The following is a 21,567-nucleotide window of genomic DNA, read 5'->3' on the forward strand; positions in this document are numbered from 1 at the left end:
AACCTATAGGAGTTCAAGATATTCTTCAATAACTTTTTTTCTGAAGGTCATAGAGACTTGGAAGTTGATTCCATCTCCACTAAAGTGACTATGCCCGATCCATTGGGACTATCCCCGAGCTTCTACGACCTTCGGAAATGGTGAAACCATCAAATCTATTAAAAAAAGTACACGATATTTTGGAATAACTTTTTTTCTGAAAGTCATAGAGACTTGGGCATTTCAGGATTGATAAAGGTTAGCCTGCCACACAACCACGCCGAATTTCAGCACATTTCGAGCAAGCAGCGCGGAGTTATTCACCCTATGGTGAATATGGGTTAGAGTTGCAATGAGGGTTAGGGTTAGGGTTGTGATTAGGGTTAGGGTTAGGGTTGTGATTAGGGTTAGGGTTAGGGAGGAGTACCCATTAGAGATCAACATATTCTTCCATAACTTTTTTTCTGTAGGTCATAGAGACTTGGAAGTTGGTTCCATCTCCACTAATGTGGGTATGCCCGATCCATTGGTACCACCCGCGAGCTTCTACGACCTTTGGAAGGGGTAGGGTTAGGGTTGTGATTAGTGTTTGCTTTTTGGGTCGTGATTAGGGTGAGGGTTAGGGATGAAAACCTATAGGAGTTCAAGATATTCTTCAATAACTTTTTTTTTGAAGGTCATAGAGACTTGGAAGTTGGTTCCATCTCCACTAAAGTGGCTATGCCCGATCCATTGGGACCATCCCCGAGCTTCTACGACCTTCGGAAATGGTGAAACCATCAAATCTATTAAAAAAAGTACACAATATTTTGGAATAACTTTTTTTCTGAAAGTCATAGAGACTTGGGCATTTCAGGATTGATAAAGGGTAGCATGCCACACAACCACACCGAATTTCAGCACGTTTCGAGCAAGCAGCGCGGAGTTATTCACCCTATGGTGAATATGGGTTAGAGTTGCAATGAGGGTTAGGGTTAGGGTTGTGATTAGGGTTAGGGTTAGGGTTGTGATTAGGGTTAGGGTTAGGGTTGTGATTAGGGTTAGGGTTAGGGAGGAGTACCCATTAGAGATCAACATATTCTTCCATAACTTTTTTTCTGTAGGTCATAGAGACTTGGAAGTTGGTTCCATCTCCACTAATGTGGGTATGCCCGATCCATTGGTACCACCCGCGAGCTTCTACGACCTTTGGAAGGGGTAGGGTTAGGGTTGTGATTAGTGTTTGCTTTTTGGGTCGTGATTAGGGTGAGGGTTAGGGATGAAAACCTATAGGAGTTCAAGATATTCTTCAATAACTTTTTTTTTGAAGGTCATAGAGACTTGGAAGTTGGTTCCATCTCCACTAAAGTGGCTATGCCCGATCCATTGGGACCATCCCCGAGCTTCTACGACCTTCGGAAATGGTGAAACCATCAAATCTATTAAAAAAAGTACACAATATTTTGGAATAACTTTTTTTCTGAAAGTCATAGAGACTTGGGCATTTCAGGATTGATAAAGGGTAGCATGCCACACAACCACACCGAATTTCAGCACGTTTCGAGCAAGCAGCGCGGAGTTATTCACCCTATGGTGAATATGGGTTAGAGTTGCAATGAGGGTTAGGGTTAGGGTTGTGATTAGGGTTAGGGTTAGGGTTGTGATTAGGGTTAGGGTTAGGGTTGTGATTAGGGTTAGGGTTAGGGAGGAGTACCCATTAGAGATCAACATATTCTTCCATAACTTTTTTTCTGTAGGTCATAGAGACTTGGAAGTTGGTTCCATCTCCACTAATGTGGGTATGCCCGATCCATTGGTACCACCCGCGAGCTTCTACGACCTTTGGAAGGGGTAGGGTTAGGGTTGTGATTAGTGTTTGCTTTTTGGGTCGTGATTAGGGTGAGGGTTAGGGATGAAAACCTATAGGAGTTCAAGATATTCTTCAATAACTTTTTTTTTGAAGGTCATAGAGACTTGGAAGTTGGTTCCATCTCCACTAAAGTGGCTATGCCCGATCCATTGGGACCATCCCCGAGCTTCTACGACCTTCGGAAATGGTGAAACCATCAAATCTATTAAAAAAAGTACACAATATTTTGGAATAACTTTTTTTCTGAAAGTCATAGAGACTTGGGCATTTCAGGATTGATAAAGGGTAGCATGCCACACAACCACACCGAATTTCAGCACGTTTCGAGCAAGCAGCGCGGAGTTATTCACCCTATGGTGAATATGGGTTAGAGTTGCAATGAGGGTTAGGGTTAGGGTTGTGATTAGGGTTAGGGTTAGGGTTGTGATTAGGGTTAGGGTTAGGGTTGTGATTAGGGTTAGGGTTAGGGAGGAGTACCCATTAGAGATCAACATATTCTTCCATAACTTTTTTTCTGTAGGTCATAGAGACTTGGAAGTTGGTTCCATCTCCACTAATGTGGGTATGCCCGATCCATTGGTACCACCCGCGAGCTTCTACGACCTTTGGAAGGGGTAGGGTTAGGGTTGTGATTAGTGTTTGCTTTTTGGGTCGTGATTAGGGTGAGGGTTAGGGATGAAAACCTATAGGAGTTCAAGATATTCTTCAATAACTTTTTTTTTGAAGGTCATAGAGACTTGGAAGTTGGTTCCATCTCCACTAAAGTGGCTATGCCCGATCCATTGGGACCATCCCCGAGCTTCTACGACCTTCGGAAATGGTGAAACCATCAAATCTATTAAAAAAAGTACACAATATTTTGGAATAACTTTTTTTCTGAAAGTCATAGAGACTTGGGCATTTCAGGATTGATAAAGGGTAGCATGCCACACAACCACACCGAATTTCAGCACGTTTCGAGCAAGCAGCACGGAGTTATTCACCCTATGGTGAATATGGGTTAGAGTTGCAATGAGGGTTAGGGTTAGGGTTGTGATTAGGGTTAGGGTTAGGGTTGTGATTAGGGTTAGGGTTAGGGTTGTGATTAGGGTTAGGGTTAGGGAGGAGTACCCATTAGAGATCAACATATTCTTCCATAACTTTTTTTCTGTAGGTCATAGAGACTTGGAAGTTGGTTCCATCTCCACTAATGTGGGTATGCCCGATCCATTGGTACCACCCGCGAGCTTCTACGACCTTTGGAAGGGGTAGGGTTAGGGTTGTGATTAGTGTTTGCTTTTTGGGTCGTGATTAGGGTGAGGGTTAGGGATGAAAACCTATAGGAGTTCAAGATATTCTTCAATAACTTTTTTTTTGAAGGTCATAGAGACTTGGAAGTTGGTTCCATCTCCACTAAAGTGGCTATGCCCGATCCATTGGGACCATCCCCGAGCTTCTACGACCTTCGGAAATGGTGAAACCATCAAATCTATTAAAAAAAGTACACAATATTTTGGAATAACTTTTTTTCTGAAAGTCATAGAGACTTGGGCATTTCAGGATTGATAAAGGGTAGCATGCCACACAACCACACCGAATTTCAGCACGTTTCGAGCAAGCAGCGCGGAGTTATTCACCCTATGGTGAATATGGGTTCGAGTTGCAATGAGGGTTAGGGTTAGGGTTGTGATTAGGGTTAGGGTTAGGGTTGTGATTAGGGTTAGGGTTAGGGAGGAGTACCCATTAGAGATCAACATATTCTTCCATAACTTTTTTTCTGTAGGTCATAGAGACTTGGAAGTTGGTTCCATCTCCACTAATGTGGGTATGCCCGATCCATTGGTACCACCCGCGAGCTTCTACGACCTTTGGAAGGGGTAGGGTTAGGGTTGTGATTAGTGTTTGCTTTTTGGGTTGTGATTAGGGTTAGGGTTAGGGATGAAAACCTATAGGAGTTCAAGATATTCTTCAATAACTTTTTTTCTGAAGGTCATAGAGACTTGGAAGTTGGTTCCATCTCCACTAAAGTGACTATGCCCGATCCTTTGGGACTATCCCCGAGCTTCTACGACCTTCGGAAATGGTGAAACCATCAAATCTATTAAAAAAAGTACACAATATTTTGGAATAACTTTTTTTCTGAAAGTCATAGAGACTTGGGCATTTCAGGATTGATAAAGGTTAGCCTGCCACACAACCACACCGAATTTCAGCACATTTCGAGCAAGCAGCGCGGAGTTATTCACCCTATGATGAATATGGGTTAGAGTTGCAATGAGGGTTAGAGTTAGGGTTGTGATTAGGGTTAGGGTTAGGGTTGTGATTAGGGTTAGGGTTAGGGAGGAGTACCCATTAGAGATCAACATATTCTTCCATAACTTTTTTTCTGTAGGTCATAGACACTTGGAAGTTGGTTCCATCTCCACTAATGTGGGTATGCCCGATCCATTGGTACCACCCGCGAGCTTCTACGACCTTTGGAAGGGGTAGGGTTAGGGTTGTGATTAGTGTTTGCTTTTTGGGTCGTGATTAGGGTTAGGGTTAGGGATGAAAACCTATAGGAGTTCAAGATATTCTTCAATAACTTTTTTTCTGAAGGTCATAGAGACTTGGAAGTTGATTCCATCTCAACTAAAGTGACTATGCCCGATCCATTGGGACTATCCCCGAGCTTCTACGACCTTCGGAAATGGTGAAACCATCAAATCTATTAAAAAAAGTACACGATATTTTGGAATAACTTTTTTTCTGAAAGTCATAGAGACTTGGGCATTTCAGGATTGATAAAGGTTAGCCTGCCACACAACCACGCCGAATTTCAGCACATTTCGAGCAAGCAGCGCGGAGTTATTCACCCTATGGTGAATATGGGTTAGAGTTGCAATGAGGGTTAGGGTTAGGGTTGTGATTAGGGTTAGGGTTAGGGTTGTGATTAGGGTTAGGGTTAGGGAGGAGTACCCATTAGAGATCAACATATTCTTCCATAACTTTTTTTCTGTAGGTCATAGAGACTTGGAAGTTGGTTCCATCTCCACTAATGTGGGTATGCCCGATCCATTGGTACCACCCGCGAGCTTCTACGACCTTTGGAAGGGGTAGGGTTAGGGTTGTGATTAGTGTTTGCTTTTTGGGTCGTGATTAGGGTGAGGGTTAGGGATGAAAACCTATAGGAGTTCAAGATATTCTTCAATAACTTTTTTTTTGAAGGTCATAGAGACTTGGAAGTTGGTTCCATCTCCACTAAAGTGGCTATGCCCGATCCATTGGGACCATCCCCGAGCTTCTACGACCTTCGGAAATGGTGAAACCATCAAATCTATTAAAAAAAGTACACAATATTTTGGAATAACTTTTTTTCTGAAAGTCATAGAGACTTGGGCATTTCAGGATTGATAAAGGGTAGCATGCCACACAACCACACCGAATTTCAGCACGTTTCGAGCAAGCAGCGCAGAGTTATTCACCCTATGGTGAATATGGGTTCGAGTTGCAATGAGGGTTAGGGTTAGGGTTGTGATTAGGGTTAGGGTTAGGGTTGTGATTAGGGTTAGGGTTAGGGAGGAGTACCCATTAGAGATCAACATATTCTTCCATAACTTTTTTTCTGTAGGTCATAGAGACTTGGAAGTTGGTTCCATCTCCACTAATGTGGGTATGCCCGATCCATTGGTACCACCCGCGAGCTTCTACGACCTTTGGAAGGGGTAGGGTTAGGGTTGTGATTAGTGTTTGCTTTTTGGGTTGTGATTAGGGTTAGGGTTAGGGATGAAAACCTATAGGAGTTCAAGATATTCTTCAATAACTTTTTTTCTGAAGGTCATAGAGACTTGGAAGTTGGTTCCATCTCCACTAAAGTGACTATGCCCGATCCATTGGGACTATCCCCGAGCTTCTACGACCTTCGGAAATGGTGAAACCATCAAATCTATTAAAAAAAGTACACAATATTTTGGAATAACTTTTTTTCTGAAAGTCATAGAGACTTGGGCATTTCAGGATTGATAAAGGTTAGCCTGCCACACAACCACACCGAATTTCAGCACATTTCGAGCAAGCAGCGCGGAGTTATTCACCCTATGATGAATATGGGTTAGAGTTGCAATGAGGGTTAGGGTTAGGGTTGTGATTAGGGTTAGGGTTAGGGTTGTGATTAGGGTTAGGGTTAGGGAGGAGTACCCATTAGAGATCAACATATTCTTCCATAACTTTTTTTCTGTAGGTCATAGAGACTTGGAAGTTGGTTCCATCTCCACTAATGTGGGTATGCCCGATCCATTGGTACCACCCGCGAGCTTCTACGACCTTTGGAAGGGGTAGGGTTAGGGTTGTGATTAGTGTTTGCTTTTTGGGTTGTGATTAGGGTTAAGGTTAGGGATGAAAACCTATAGGAGTTCAAGATATTCTTCAATAACTTTTTTTTTGAAGGTCATAGAGACTTGGAAGTTGGTTCCATCTCCACTAAAGTGGCTATGCCCGATCCATTGGGACCATCCCCGAGCTTCTACGACCTTCGGAAATGGTGAAACCATCAAATCTATTAAAAAAAGTACACAATATTTTGGAATAACTTTTTTTCTGAAAGTCATAGAGACTTGGGCATTTCAGGATTGATAAAGGGTAGCATGCCACACAACCACACCGAATTTCAGCACGTTTCGAGCAAGCAGCGCGGAGTTATTCACCCTATGGTGAATATGGGTTCGAGTTGCAATGAGGGTTAGGGTTAGGGTTGTGATTAGGGTTAGGGTTAGGGTTGTGATTAGGGTTAGGGTTAGGGAGGAGTACCCATTAGAGATCAACATATTCTTCCATAACTTTTTTTCTGTAGGTCATAGAGACTTGGAAGTTGGTTCCATCTCCACTAATGTGGGTATGCCCGATCCATTGGTACCACCCGCGAGCTTCTACGACCTTTGGAAGGGGTAGGGTTAGGGTTGTGATTAGTGTTTGCTTTTTGGGTCGTGATTAGGGTGAGGGTTAGGGATGAAAACCTATAGGAGTTCAAGATATTCTTCAATAACTTTTTTTTTGAAGGTCATAGAGACTTGGAAGTTGGTTCCATCTCCACTAAAGTGGCTATGCCCGATCCATTGGGACCATCCCCGAGCTTCTACGACCTTCGGAAATGGTGAAACCATCAAATCTATTAAAAAAAGTACACAATATTTTGGAATAACTTTTTTTCTGAAAGTCATAGAGACTTGGGCATTTCAGGATTGATAAAGGGTAGCATGCCACACAACCACACCGAATTTCAGCACGTTTCGAGCAAGCAGCGCGGAGTTATTCACCCTATGGTGAATATGGGTTAGAGTTGCAATGAGGGTTAGGGTTGTGATTAGGGTTAGGGTTAGGGTTGTGATTAGGGTTAGGGTTAGGGAGGAGTACCCATTAGAGATCAACATATTCTTCCATAACTTTTTTTCTGTAGGTCATAGAGACTTGGAAGTTGGTTTCATCTCAACTAATGTGGGTATGCCCGATCCATTGGTACCACCCGCGAGCTTCTACGACCTTTGGAAGGGGTAGGGTTAGGGTTGTGATTAGTGTTTGCTTTTTGGGTCGTGATTAGGGTTAGGGTTAGGGATGAAAACCTATAGGAGTTCAAGATATTCTTCAATAACTTTTTTTCGGAAGGTCATAGAGACTTGGAAGTTGGTTCCATCTCCACTAAAGTGACTATGCCCGATCCATTGGGACCATCCCCGAGCTTCTACGACCTTCGGAAATGGTGAAACCATCAAATCTATTTAAAAAAGTACACGATATTTTGGAATAACTTTTTTTCTGAAAGTCAGAGAGACTTGGACATTTCAGGATTGATAAAGGTTAGCCTGCCACACAACCACACCGAATTTCAGCACATTTCGAGCAAGCAGCGCGGAGTTATTCACCCTATGGTGAATATGGGTTAGAGTTGCAATGAGGGTTAGGGTTAGGGTTGTGATTAGGGTTGGGGTTAGGGTTGTGATTAGGGTTAGGGTTAGGGTTGTGATTAGGGTTAGGGAGGAGTACCCATTAGAGATCAACATATTCTTCCATAACTTTTTTTCTGTAGGTCATAGAGACTTGGAAGTTGGTTCCATCTCCACTAATGTGGGTATGCCCGATCCATTGGTACCACCCGCGAGCTTCTACGACCTTTGGAAGGGGTAGGGTTAGGGTTGTGATTAGTGTTTGCTTTTTGGGTCGTGATTAGGGTTAGGGTTAGGGATGAAAACCTATAGGAGTTCAAGATATTCTTCAATAACTTTTTTTCTGAAGGTCATAGAGACTTGGAAGTTGATTCCATCTCCACTAAAGTGACTATGCCCGATCCATTGGGACTATCCCCGAGCTTCTACAACCTTCGGAAATCGTGAAACCATCAAATCTATTAAAAAAAGTACACGATATTTTGGAATAACTTTTTTTCTGAAAGTCAGAGAGACTTGGACATTTCAGGATTGATAAAGGTTAGCCTGCCACACAACCACACCGAATTTCAGCACATTTCGAGCAAGCAGCGCGGAGTTATTCACCCTATGGTGAATATGGGTTAGAGTTGCAATGAGGGTTAGGGTTAGGGTTGTGATTAGGGTTGGGGTTAGGGTTGTGATTAGGGTTAGGGTTAGGGTTGTGATTAGGGTTAGGGTTAGGGAGGAGTACCCATTAGAGATCAACATATTCTTCCATAACTTTTTTTCTGTAGGTCATAGAGACTTGGAAGTTGGTTCCATCTCCACTAATGTGGGTATGCCCGATCCATTGGTACCACCCGCGAGCTTCTACGACCTTTGGAAGGGGTAGGGTTAGGGTTGTGATTAGTGTTTGCTTTTTGGGTCGTGATTAGGGTTAGGGTTAGGGATGAAAACCTATAGGAGTTCAAGATATTCTTCAATAACTTTTTTTCTGAAGGTCATAGAGACTTGGAAGTTGATTCCATCTCCACTAAAGTGACTATGCCCGATCCATTGGGACTATCCCCGAGCTTCTACGACCTTCGGAAATCGTGAAACCATCAAATCTATTAAAAAAAGTACACGATATTTTGGAATAACTTTTTTTCTGAAAGTCATAGAGACTTGGGCATTTCAGGATTGATAAAGGGTAGCATGCCACACAACCACACCGAATTTCAGCACGTTTCGAGCAAGCAGCGCGGAGTTATTCACCCTATGGTGAATATGGGTTAGAGTTGCAATGAGGGTTAGGGTTAGGGTTGTGATTAGGGTTAGGGTTGTGATTAGGGTTAGGGTTAGGGAGGAGTACCCATTAGAGATCAACATATTCTTCCATAACTTTTTTTCTGTAGGTCATAGAGACTTGGAAGTTGGTTCCATCTCCACTAATGTGGGTATGCCCGATCCATTGGTACCACCCGCGAGCTTCTACGACCTTTGGAAGGGGTAGTGTTAGGGTTGTGATTAGTGTTTGCTTTTTGGGTCGTGATTAGGGTTAGGGTTAGGGATGAAAACCTATAGGAGTTCAAGATATTCTTCAATAACTTTTTTTCTGAAGGTCATAGAGACTTGGAAGTTGATTCCATCTCCACTAAAGTGACTATGCCCGATCCATTGGGACTATCCCCGAGCTTCTACGACCTTCGGAAATCGTGAAACCATCAAATCTATTAAAAAAAGTACACGATATTTTGGAATAACTTTTTTTCTGAAAGTCAGAGAGACTTGGACATTTCAGGATTGATAAAGGTTAGCCTGCCACACAACCACACCGAATTTCAGCACATTTCGAGCAAGCAGCGCGGAGTTATTCACCCTATGGTGAATATGGGTTAGAGTTGCAATGAGGGTTAGGGTTAGGGTTGTGATTAGGGTTGGGGTTAGGGTTGTGATTAGGGTTAGGGTTAGGGTTGTGATTAGGGTTGGGGTTAGGGTTGTGATTAGGGTTAGGGTTAGGGTTGTGATTAGGGTTAGGGAGGAGTACCCATTAGAGATCAACATATTCTTCCATAACTTTTTTTCTGTAGGTCATAGAGACTTGGAAGTTGGTTCCATCTCCACTAATGTGGGTATGCCCGATCCATTGGTACCACCCGCGAGCTTCTACGACCTTTGGAAGGGGTAGGGTTAGGGTTGTGATTAGTGTTTGCTTTTTGGGTCGTGATTAGGGTTAGGGTTAGGGATGAAAACCTATAGGAGTTCAAGATATTCTTCAATAACTTTTTTTCTGAAGGTCATAGAGACTTGGAAGTTGATTCCATCTCCACTAAAGTGACTATGCCCGATCCATTGGGACTATCCCCGAGCTTCTACGACCTTCGGAAATCGTGAAACCATCAAATCTATTAAAAAAAGTACACGATATTTTGGAATAACTTTTTTTCTGAAAGTCATAGAGACTTGGGCATTTCAGGATTGATAAAGGGTAGCATGCCACACAACCACACCGAATTTCAGCACGTTTCGAGCAAGCAGCGCGGAGTTATTCACCCTATGGTGAATATGGGTTAGAGTTGCAATGAGGGTTAGGGTTAGGGTTGTGATTAGGGTTAGGGTTGTGATTAGGGTTAGGGTTAGGGAGGAGTACCCATTAGAGATCAACATATTCTTCCATAACTTTTTTTCTGTAGGTCATAGAGACTTGGAAGTTGGTTCCATCTCCACTAATGTGGGTATGCCCGATCCATTGGTACCACCCGCGAGCTTCTACGACCTTTGGAAGGGGTAGGGTTAGGGTTGTGATTAGTGTTTGCTTTTTGGGTCGTGATTAGGGTTAGGGTTAGGGATGAAAACCTATAGGAGTTCAAGATATTCTTCAATAACTTTTTTTCTGAAGGTCATAGAGACTTGGAAGTTGATTCCATCTCCACTAAAGTGACTATGCCCGATCCATTGGGACTATCCCCGAGCTTCTACGACCTTCGGAAATCGTGAAACCATCAAATCTATTAAAAAAAGTACACGATATTTTGGAATAACTTTTTTTCTGAAAGTCATAGAGACTTGGGCATTTCAGGATTGATAAAGGGTAGCATGCCACACAACCACACCGAATTTCAGCACGTTTCGAGCAAGCAGCGCGGAGTTATTCACCCTATGGTGAATATGGGTTAGAGTTGCAATGAGGGTTAGGGTTAGGGTTGTGATTAGGGTTGGGGTTAGGGTTGTGATTAGGGTTAGGGTTAGGGTTGTGATTAGGGTTAGGGAGGAGTACCCATTAGAGATCAACATATTCTTCCATAACTTTTTTTCTGTAGGTCATAGAGACTTGGAAGTTGGTTCCATCTCCACTAATGTGGGTATGCCCGATCCATTGGTACCACCCGCGAGCTTCTACGACCTTTGGAAGGGGTAGGGTTAGGGTTGTGATTAGTGTTTGCTTTTTGGGTCGTGATTAGGGTTAGGGTTAGGGATGAAAACCTATAGGAGTTCAAGATATTCTTCAATAACTTTTTTTCTGAAGGTCATAGAGACTTGGAAGTTGATTCCATCTCCACTAAAGTGACTATGCCCGATCCATTGGGACTATCCCCGAGCTTCTACGACCTTCGGAAATCGTGAAACCATCAAATCTATTAAAAAAAGTACACGATATTTTGGAATAACTTTTTTTCTGAAAGTCAGAGAGACTTGGACATTTCAGGATTGATAAAGGTTAGCCTGCCACACAACCACACCGAATTTCAGCACATTTCGAGCAAGCAGCGCGGAGTTATTCACCCTATGGTGAATATGGGTTAGAGTTGCAATGAGGGTTAGGGTTAGGGTTGTGATTAGGGTTGGGGTTAGGGTTGTGATTAGGGTTAGGGTTAGGGTTGTGATTAGGGTTAGGGTTAGGGAGGAGTACCCATTAGAGATCAACATATTCTTCCATAACTTTTTTTCTGTAGGTCATAGAGACTTGGAAGTTGGTTCCATCTCCACTAATGTGGGTATGCCCGATCCATTGGTACCACCCGCGAGCTTCTACGACCTTTGGAAGGGGTAGGGTTAGGGTTGTGATTAGTGTTTGCTTTTTGGGTCGTGATTAGGGTTAGGGTTAGGGATGAAAACCTATAGGAGTTCAAGATATTCTTCAATAACTTTTTTTCTGAAGGTCATAGAGACTTGGAAGTTGATTCCATCTCCACTAAAGTGACTATGCCCGATCCATTGGGACTATCCCCGAGCTTCTACGACCTTCGGAAATCGTGAAACCATCAAATCTATTAAAAAAAGTACACGATATTTTGGAATAACTTTTTTTCTGAAAGTCATAGAGACTTGGGCATTTCAGGATTGATAAAGGGTAGCATGCCACACAACCACACCGAATTTCAGCACGTTTCGAGCAAGCAGCGCGGAGTTATTCACCCTATGGTGAATATGGGTTAGAGTTGCAATGAGGGTTAGGGTTAGGGTTGTGATTAGGGTTAGGGTTGTGATTAGGGTTAGGGTTAGGGAGGAGTACCCATTAGAGATCAACATATTCTTCCATAACTTTTTTTCTGTAGGTCATAGAGACTTGGAAGTTGGTTCCATCTCCACTAATGTGGGTATGCCCGATCCATTGGTACCACCCGCGAGCTTCTACGACCTTTGGAAGGGGTAGTGTTAGGGTTGTGATTAGTGTTTGCTTTTTGGGTCGTGATTAGGGTTAGGGTTAGGGATGAAAACCTATAGGAGTTCAAGATATTCTTCAATAACTTTTTTTCTGAAGGTCATAGAGACTTGGAAGTTGATTCCATCTCCACTAAAGTGACTATGCCCGATCCATTGGGACTATCCCCGAGCTTCTACGACCTTCGGAAATCGTGAAACCATCAAATCTATTAAAAAAAGTACACGATATTTTGGAATAACTTTTTTTCTGAAAGTCAGAGAGACTTGGACATTTCAGGATTGATAAAGGTTAGCCTGCCACACAACCACACCGAATTTCAGCACATTTCGAGCAAGCAGCGCGGAGTTATTCACCCTATGGTGAATATGGGTTAGAGTTGCAATGAGGGTTAGGGTTAGGGTTGTGATTAGGGTTGGGGTTAGGGTTGTGATTAGGGTTAGGGTTAGGGTTGTGATTAGGGTTGGGGTTAGGGTTGTGATTAGGGTTAGGGTTAGGGTTGTGATTAGGGTTAGGGAGGAGTACCCATTAGAGATCAACATATTCTTCCATAACTTTTTTTCTGTAGGTCATAGAGACTTGGAAGTTGGTTCCATCTCCACTAATGTGGGTATGCCCGATCCATTGGTACCACCCGCGAGCTTCTACGACCTTTGGAAGGGGTAGGGTTAGGGTTGTGATTAGTGTTTGCTTTTTGGGTCGTGATTAGGGTTAGGGTTAGGGATGAAAACCTATAGGAGTTCAAGATATTCTTCAATAACTTTTTTTCTGAAGGTCATAGAGACTTGGAAGTTGATTCCATCTCCACTAAAGTGACTATGCCCGATCCATTGGGACTATCCCCGAGCTTCTACGACCTTCGGAAATCGTGAAACCATCAAATCTATTAAAAAAAGTACACGATATTTTGGAATAACTTTTTTTCTGAAAGTCATAGAGACTTGGGCATTTCAGGATTGATAAAGGGTAGCATGCCACACAACCACACCGAATTTCAGCACGTTTCGAGCAAGCAGCGCGGAGTTATTCACCCTATGGTGAATATGGGTTAGAGTTGCAATGAGGGTTAGGGTTAGGGTTGTGATTAGGGTTAGGGTTGTGATTAGGGTTAGGGTTAGGGAGGAGTACCCATTAGAGATCAACATATTCTTCCATAACTTTTTTTCTGTAGGTCATAGAGACTTGGAAGTTGGTTCCATCTCCACTAATGTGGGTATGCCCGATCCATTGGTACCACCCGCGAGCTTCTACGACCTTTGGAAGGGGTAGGGTTAGGGTTGTGATTAGTGTTTGCTTTTTGGGTCGTGATTAGGGTTAGGGTTAGGGATGAAAACCTATAGGAGTTCAAGATATTCTTCAATAACTTTTTTTCTGAAGGTCATAGAGACTTGGAAGTTGATTCCATCTCCACTAAAGTGACTATGCCCGATCCATTGGGACTATCCCCGAGCTTCTACGACCTTCGGAAATCGTGAAACCATCAAATCTATTAAAAAAAGTACACGATATTTTGGAATAACTTTTTTTCTGAAAGTCATAGAGACTTGGGCATTTCAGGATTGATAAAGGGTAGCATGCCACACAACCACACCGAATTTCAGCACGTTTCGAGCAAGCAGCGCGGAGTTATTCACCCTATGGTGAATATGGGTTAGAGTTGCAATGAGGGTTAGGGTTAGGGTTGTGATTAGGGTTGGGGTTAGGGTTGTGATTAGGGTTAGGGTTAGGGTTGTGATTAGGGTTAGGGAGGAGTACCCATTAGAGATCAACATATTCTTCCATAACTTTTTTTCTGTAGGTCATAGAGACTTGGAAGTTGGTTCCATCTCCACTAATGTGGGTATGCCCGATCCATTGGTACCACCCGCGAGCTTCTACGACCTTTGGAAGGGGTAGGGTTAGGGTTGTGATTAGTGTTTGCTTTTTGGGTCGTGATTAGGGTTAGGGTTAGGGATGAAAACCTATAGGAGTTCAAGATATTCTTCAATAACTTTTTTTCTGAAGGTCATAGAGACTTGGAAGTTGATTCCATCTCCACTAAAGTGACTATGCCCGATCCATTGGGACTATCCCCGAGCTTCTACGACCTTCGGAAATCGTGAAACCATCAAATCTATTAAAAAAAGTACACGATATTTTGGAATAACTTTTTTTCTGAAAGTCATAGAGACTTGGGCATTTCAGGATTGATAAAGGGTAGCATGCCACACAACCACACCGAATTTCAGCACGTTTCGAGCAAGCAGCGCGGAGTTATTCACCCTATGGTGAATATGGGTTAGAGTTGCAATGAGGGTTAGGGTTAGGGTTGTGATTAGGGTTAGGGTTAGGGTTGTGATTAGGGTTAGGGTTAGGGAGGAGTACCCATTAGAGATCAACATATTCTTCCATAACTTTTTTTCTGTAGGTCATAGAGACTTGGAAGTTGGTTCCATCTCCACTAATGTGGGTATGCCCGATCCATTGGTACCACCCGCGAGCTTCTACGACCTTTGGAAGGGGTAGGGTTAGGGTTGTGATTAGTGTTTGCTTTTTGGGTTGTGATTAGGGTTAGGGTTAGGGATGAAAACCTATAGGAGTTCAAGATATTCTTCAATAACTTTTTTTCTGAAGGTCATAGAGACTTGGACGTTGGTTCCATCTCCACTAAAGTGGCTATGCCCGATCCATTGGGACTATCCCCGAGCTTCTACGACCTTCGGAAATCGTGAAACCATCAAATCTATTAAAAAAAGTACACGATATTTTGGAATAACTTTTTTTCTGAAAGTCATAGAGACTTGGGCATTTCAGGATTGATAAAGGGTAGCATGCCACACAACCACACCGAATGTCAGCACGTTTCGAGCAAGCAGCGCGGAGTTATTCACCCTATGGTGAATATGGGTTAGAGTTGCAATGAGGGTTAGGGTTAGGGTTGTGATTAGGGTTAGGGTTGTGATTAGGGTTAGGGTTAGGGTTGTGATTAGGGTTAGGGTTAGGGAGGAGTACCCATTAGAGATCAACATATTCTTCCATAACTTTTTTTCTGTAGGTCATAGAGACTTGGAAGTTGGTTCCATCTCCACTAATGTGGGTATGCCCGATCCATTGGTACCACCCGCGAGCTTCTACGACCTTTGGAAGGGGTAGGGTTAGGGTTGTGATTAGTGTTTGCTTTTTGGGTTGTGATTAGGGTTAGGGTTAGGGATGAAAACCTATAGGAGTTCAAGATATTCTTCAATAACTTTTTTTTTGAAGGTCATAGAGACTTGGAAGTTGGTTCCATCTCCACTAAAGTGACTATGCCCGATCCATTGGGACCATCCCCGAGCTTCTACGACCTTCGGAAATGGTGAAACCATCAAATCTACTAAAAAAAGTACACGATATTTTGGAATAACTTTTTTTCTGAAAGTCAGAGAGACTTGGACATTTCAGGATTGATAAAGGTTAGCCTGCCACACAACCACACCGAATTTCAGCACATTTCGAGCAAGCAGCGCGGAGTTATTCACCCTATGGTGAATATGGGTTAGAGTTGCAATGAGGGTTAGGGTTAGGGTTGTGATTAGGGTTAGGGTTAGGGAGGAGTACCCATTAGAGATCAACATATTCTTCCATAACTTTTTTTCTGTAGGTCATAGAGACTTGGAAGTTGGTTCCATCTCCACTAATGTGGGTATGCCCGATCCATTGGTACCACCCGCGAGCTTCTACGACCTTTGGAAGGGGTAGGGTTAGGGTTGTGATTAGTGTTTGCTTTTTGGGTTGTGATTAGGGTTAGGGTTAGGGATGAAAACCTATAGGAGTTCAAGATATTCTTCAATAACTTTTTTTTTGAAGGTCATAGAGACTTGGAAGTTGGTTCCATCTCCACTAAAGTGACTATGCCCGATCCATTGGGACCATCCCCGAGCTTCTACGACCTTCGGAAATGGTGAAACCATCAAATCTACTAAAAAAAGTACACGATATTTTGGAATAACTTTTTTTCTGAAAGTCAGAGAGACTTGGACATTTCAGGATTGATAAAGGTTAGCCTGCCACACAACCACACCGAATTTCAGCACATTTCGAGCAAGCAGCGCGGAGTTATTCACCCTATGGTGAATATGGGTTAGAGTTGCAATGAGGGTTAGGGTTAGGGTTGTGATTAGGGTTAGGGTTAGGGAGGAGTACCCATTAGAGATCAACATATTCTTCCATAACTTTTTTTCTGTAGGTCATAGAGACTTGGAAGTTGGTTCCATCTCCACTAATGTGGGTATGCCCGATCCATTGGTACCACCCGCGAGCTTCTACGACCTTTGGAAGGGGTAGGGTTAGGGTTGTGATTAGTGTTTGCTTTTTGGGTTGTGATTAGGGTTAGGGTTAGGGATGAAAACCTATAGGAGTTCAAGATATTCTTCAATAACTTTTTTTTTGAAGGTCATAGAGACTTGGAAGTTGGTTCCATCTCCACTAAAGTGACTATGCCCGATCCATTGGGACCATCCCCGAGCTTCTACGACCTTCGGAAATGGTGAAACCATCAAATCTACTAAAAAAAGTACACGATATTTTGGAATAACTTTTTTTCTGAAAGTCAGAGAGACTTGGACATTTCAGGATTGATAAAGGTTAGCCTGCCACACAACCACACCGAATTTCAGCACATTTCGAGCAAGCAGCGCGGAGTTATTCACCCTATGGTGAATATGGGTTAGAGTTGCAATGAGGGTTAGGGTTAGGGTTGTGATTAGGGTTAGGGTTAGGGAGGAGTACCCATTAGAGATCAACATATTCTTCCATAACTTTTTTTCTGTAGGTCATAGAGACTTGGAAGTTGGTTCCATCTCCACTAATGTGGGTATGCCCGATCCATTGGTACCACCCGCGAGCTTCTACGACCTTTGGAAGGGGTAGGGTTAGGGTTGTGATTAGTGTTTGCTTTTTGGGTTGTGATTAGGGTTAGGGTTAGGGATGAAAACCTATAGGAGTTCAAGATATTCTTCAATAACTTTTTTTTTGAAGGTCATAGAGACTTGGAAGTTGGTTCCATCTCCACTAAAGTGACTATGCCCGATCCATTGGGACTATCCCCGAGCTTCTACGACCTTCGGAAATCGTGAAACCATCAAATCTATTTAAAAAAGTACACGATATTTTGGAATAACTTTTTTTCTGAAAGTCATAGAGACTTGGGCATTTCAGGATTGATAAAGGGTAGCATGCCACACAACCACACCGAATTTCAGCACGTTTCGAGCAAGCAGCGCGGAGTTATTCACCCTATGGTGAATATGGGTTAGAGTTGCAATGAGGGTTAGGGTTAGGGTTGTGATTAGGGTTAGGGTTAGGGTTGTGATTAGGGTTAGGGTTAGGGTTGTGATTAGGGTTAGGGTTAGGGAGGAGTACCCATTAGAGATCAACATATTCTTCCATAACTTTTTTTCTGTAGGTCATAGAGACTTGGAAGTTGGTTCCATCTCCACTAATGTGGGTATGCCCGATCCATTGGTACCACCCGCGAGCTTCTACGACCTTTGGAAGGGGTAGGGTTAGGGTTGTGATTAGTGTTTGCTTTTTGGGTCGTGATTAGGGTTAGGGTTAGGGATGAAAACCTATAGGAGTTCAAGATATTCTTCAATAACATTTTTTTTGAAGGTCATAGAGACTTGGAAGTTGGTTCCATCTCCACTAAAGTGCCTATGCCCGATCCATTGGGACCATCCCCGAGCTTCTACGACCTTCAGAAATGGTGAAACCATCAAATCTATTAAAAAAAGTACACACTATTTTGGAATAACTTTTTTTCTGAAAGTCATAGAGACTTGGACATTTCAGGATTGATAAAGGTTAGCATGCCACACAACCACACCGAATTTCAGCACGTTTCGAGCAAGCAGCGCGGAGTTATTCACCCTATGGTGAATATGGGTTAAAGTTGCAATGAGGGTTAGGGTTAGGGTTGTGATTAGGGTTGGGGTTAGGGTTGTGATTAGGGTTAGGGTTAGGGTTGTGATTAGGGTTAGGGTTAGGGAGGAGTACCCATTAGAGATCAACATATTCTTCCATAACTTTTTTTCTGTAGGTCATAGAGACTTGGAAGTTGGTTCCATCTCCACTAATGTGGGTATGCCCGATCCATTGGTACCACCCGCGAGCTTCTACGACCTTTGGAAGGGGTAGGGTTAGGGTTGTGATTAGTGTTTGCTTTTTGGGTCGTGATTAGGGTGAGGGTTAGGGATGAAAACCTATAGGAGTTCAAGATATTCTTCAATAACTTTTTTTCTGAAGGTCATAGAGACTTGGAAGTTGGTTCCATCTCCACTAAAGTGACTATGCCCGATCCATTGGGACCATCCCCGAGCTTCTACGACCTTCGGAAATGGTGAAACCATCAAATCTATTTAAAAAAGTACACAATATTTTGGAATAACTTTTTTTCTGAAAGTCAGAGAGACTTGGACATTTCAGGATTGATAAAGGTTAGCCTGCCACACAACCACACCGAATTTCAGCACATTTCAAGCAAGCAGCGCGGAGTTATTCACCCTATGGTGAATATGGGTTAGAGTTGCAATGAGGGTTAGGGTTAGGGTTGTGATTAGGGTTAGGGTTAGGGTTGTGATTAGGGTTAGGGTTAGGGAGGAGTACCCATTAGAGATCAACATATTCTTCCATAACTTTTTTTCTGTAGGTCATAGAGACTTGGAAGTTGGTTCCATCTCCACTAATGTGGGTATGCCCGATCCATTGGTACCACCCGCGATCTTCTACGACCTTTGGAAGGGGTAGGGTTAGGGTTGTGATTAGTGTTTGCTTTTTGGGTCGTGATTAGGGTGAGGGTTAGGGATGAAAACCTATAGGAGTTCAAGATATTCTTCAATAACTTTTTTTCTGAAGGTCATAGAGACTTGGAAGTTGGTTCCATCTCCACTAAAGTGACTATGCCCGATCCATTGGGACCATCCCCGAGCTTCTACGACCTTCGGAAATGGTGAAACCATCAAATCTATTTAAAAAAGTACACAATATTTTGGAATAACTTTTTTTCTGAAAGTCAGAGAGACTTGGACATTTCAGGATTGATAAAGGTTAGCCTGCCACACAACCACACCGAATTTCAGCACATTTCAAGCAAGCAGCGCGGAGTTATTCACCCTATGGTGAATATGGGTTAGAGTTGCAATGAGGGTTAGGGTTAGGGTTGTGATTAGGGTTAGGGTTAGGGTTGTGATTAGGGTTAGGGTTAGGGAGGAGTACCCATTAGAGATCAACATATTCTTCCATAACTTTTTTTCTGTAGGTCATAGAGACTTGGAAGTTGGTTCCATCTCCACTAATGTGGGTATGCCCGATCCATTGGTACCACCCGCGAGCTTCTACGACCTTTGGAAGGGGTAGGGTTAGGGTTGTGATTAGTGTTTGCTTTTTGGGTTGTGATTAGGGTTAGGGTTAGGGATGAAAACCTATAGGAGTTCAAGATATTCTTCAATAACTTTTTTTTTGAAGGTCATAGAGACTTGGAAGTTGGTTCCATCTCCACTAAAGTGACTATGCCCGATCCATTGGGACTATCCCCGAGCTTCTACGACCTTCGGAAATCGTGAAACCATCAAATCTATTTAAAAAAGTACACGATATTTTGGAATAACTTTTTTTCTGAAAGTCATAGAGACTTGGGCATTTCAGGATTGATAAAGGGTAGCATGCCACACAACCACACCGAATGTCAGCACGTTTCGAGCAAGCAGCGCGGAGTTATTCACCCTATGGTGAATATGGGTTAGAGTTGCAATGAGGGTTAGGGTTAGGGTTGTGATTAGGGTTAGGGTTAGGGTTGTGATTAGGGTTAGGGTTAGGGTTGTGATTAGGGTTAGGGTTAGGGAGGAGTACCCATTAGAGATCAACATATTCTTCCATAACTTTTTTTCTGTAGGTCATAGAGACTTGGAAGTTGGTTCCATCTCCACTAATGTGGGTATGCCCGATCCATTGGTACCACCCGCGAGCTTCTACGACCTTTGGAAGGGGTAGGGTTAGGGTTGTGATTAGTGTTTGCTTTTTGGGTTGTGATTAGGGTTAGGGTTAGGGATGAAAACCTATAGGAGTTCAAGATATTCTTCAATAACTTTTTTTCTGAAGGTCATAGAGACTTGGACGTTGGTTCCATCTCCACTAAAGTGACTATGCCCGATCCATTGGGACCATCCCCGAGCTTCTACGACCTTCGGAAATGGTGAAACCATCAAATCTATTTAAAAAAGTACACAATATTTTGGAATAACTTTTTTTCTGAAAGTCAGAGAGACTTGGACATTTCAGGATTGATAAAGGGTAGCCTGCCACACAACCACACCGAATTTCAGCACATTTCAAGCAAGCAGCGCGGAGTTATTCACCCTATGGTGAATATGGGTTAGAGTTGCAATGAGGGTTAGGGTTAGGGTTGTGATTAGGGTTAGGGTTAGGGTTGTGATTAGGGTTAGGGTTAGGGTTGTGATTAGGGTTAGGGTTAGGGTTGTGATTAGGGTTAGGGTTAGGGAGGAGTACCCATTATAGATCAACATATTCTTCCATAACTTTTTTTCTGTAGGTAATAGAGACTTGGAAGTTGGTTCCATCTCCACTAATGTGGGTATGCCCGATCCATTGGTACCACCCGCGAGCTTCTACGACCTTTGGAAGGGGTAGGGTTAGGGTTGTGATTAGTGTTTGCTTTTTGGGTTGTGATTAGGGTTAGGGTTAGGGATGAAAACCTATAGGAGTTCAAGATATTCTTCAATAACTTTTTTTCTGAAGGTCATAGAGACTTGGAAGTTGGTTCCATCTCCACTAAAGTGACTATGCCCGATCCATTGGGACCATCCCCGAGCTTCTAAGACCTTCGGAAATGGTGAAACCATCAAATCTATTAAAAAAAGTACACAATATTTTGGAATAACTTTTTTTCTGAAAGTCAGAGAGACTTGGACATTTCAGGATTGATAAAGGTTAGCCTGCCACACAACCACACTGAATTTCAGCACATTTCGAGCAAGCAGCGCAGAGTTATTCACCCTATGGTGAATATGGGTTAGAGTTGCAATGAGGGTTAGGGTTAGGGTTGTGATTAGGGTTAGGGTTAGGGTTGTGATTAGGGTTAGTGTTGTGATTAGGGTTAGGTGTGAAAACCCATTGGAGATCAAGATATTCTTGAATAACTTTTTTTCTGAATGTCATAGAGACTTGGAAGTTGGTTTGATCTCAAC

General features: G+C 42.8%; 1 protein-coding gene across 4 annotated transcripts in view; it reads left to right on the forward strand.

Annotated features, from left to right (window-relative positions):
- Window positions 1-21,567, forward strand: part of trip10a (thyroid hormone receptor interactor 10a) — a 120,092-nt gene that overhangs the window by 86,464 nt on the left and 12,061 nt on the right. The window lies entirely within an intron of this gene.

The sequence above is a fragment of the Paralichthys olivaceus genome, chromosome 5, assembly GCF_024713975.1.
Source record: "Paralichthys olivaceus isolate ysfri-2021 chromosome 5, ASM2471397v2, whole genome shotgun sequence".
Lineage (NCBI taxonomy): Eukaryota > Metazoa > Chordata > Actinopteri > Pleuronectiformes > Paralichthyidae > Paralichthys > Paralichthys olivaceus.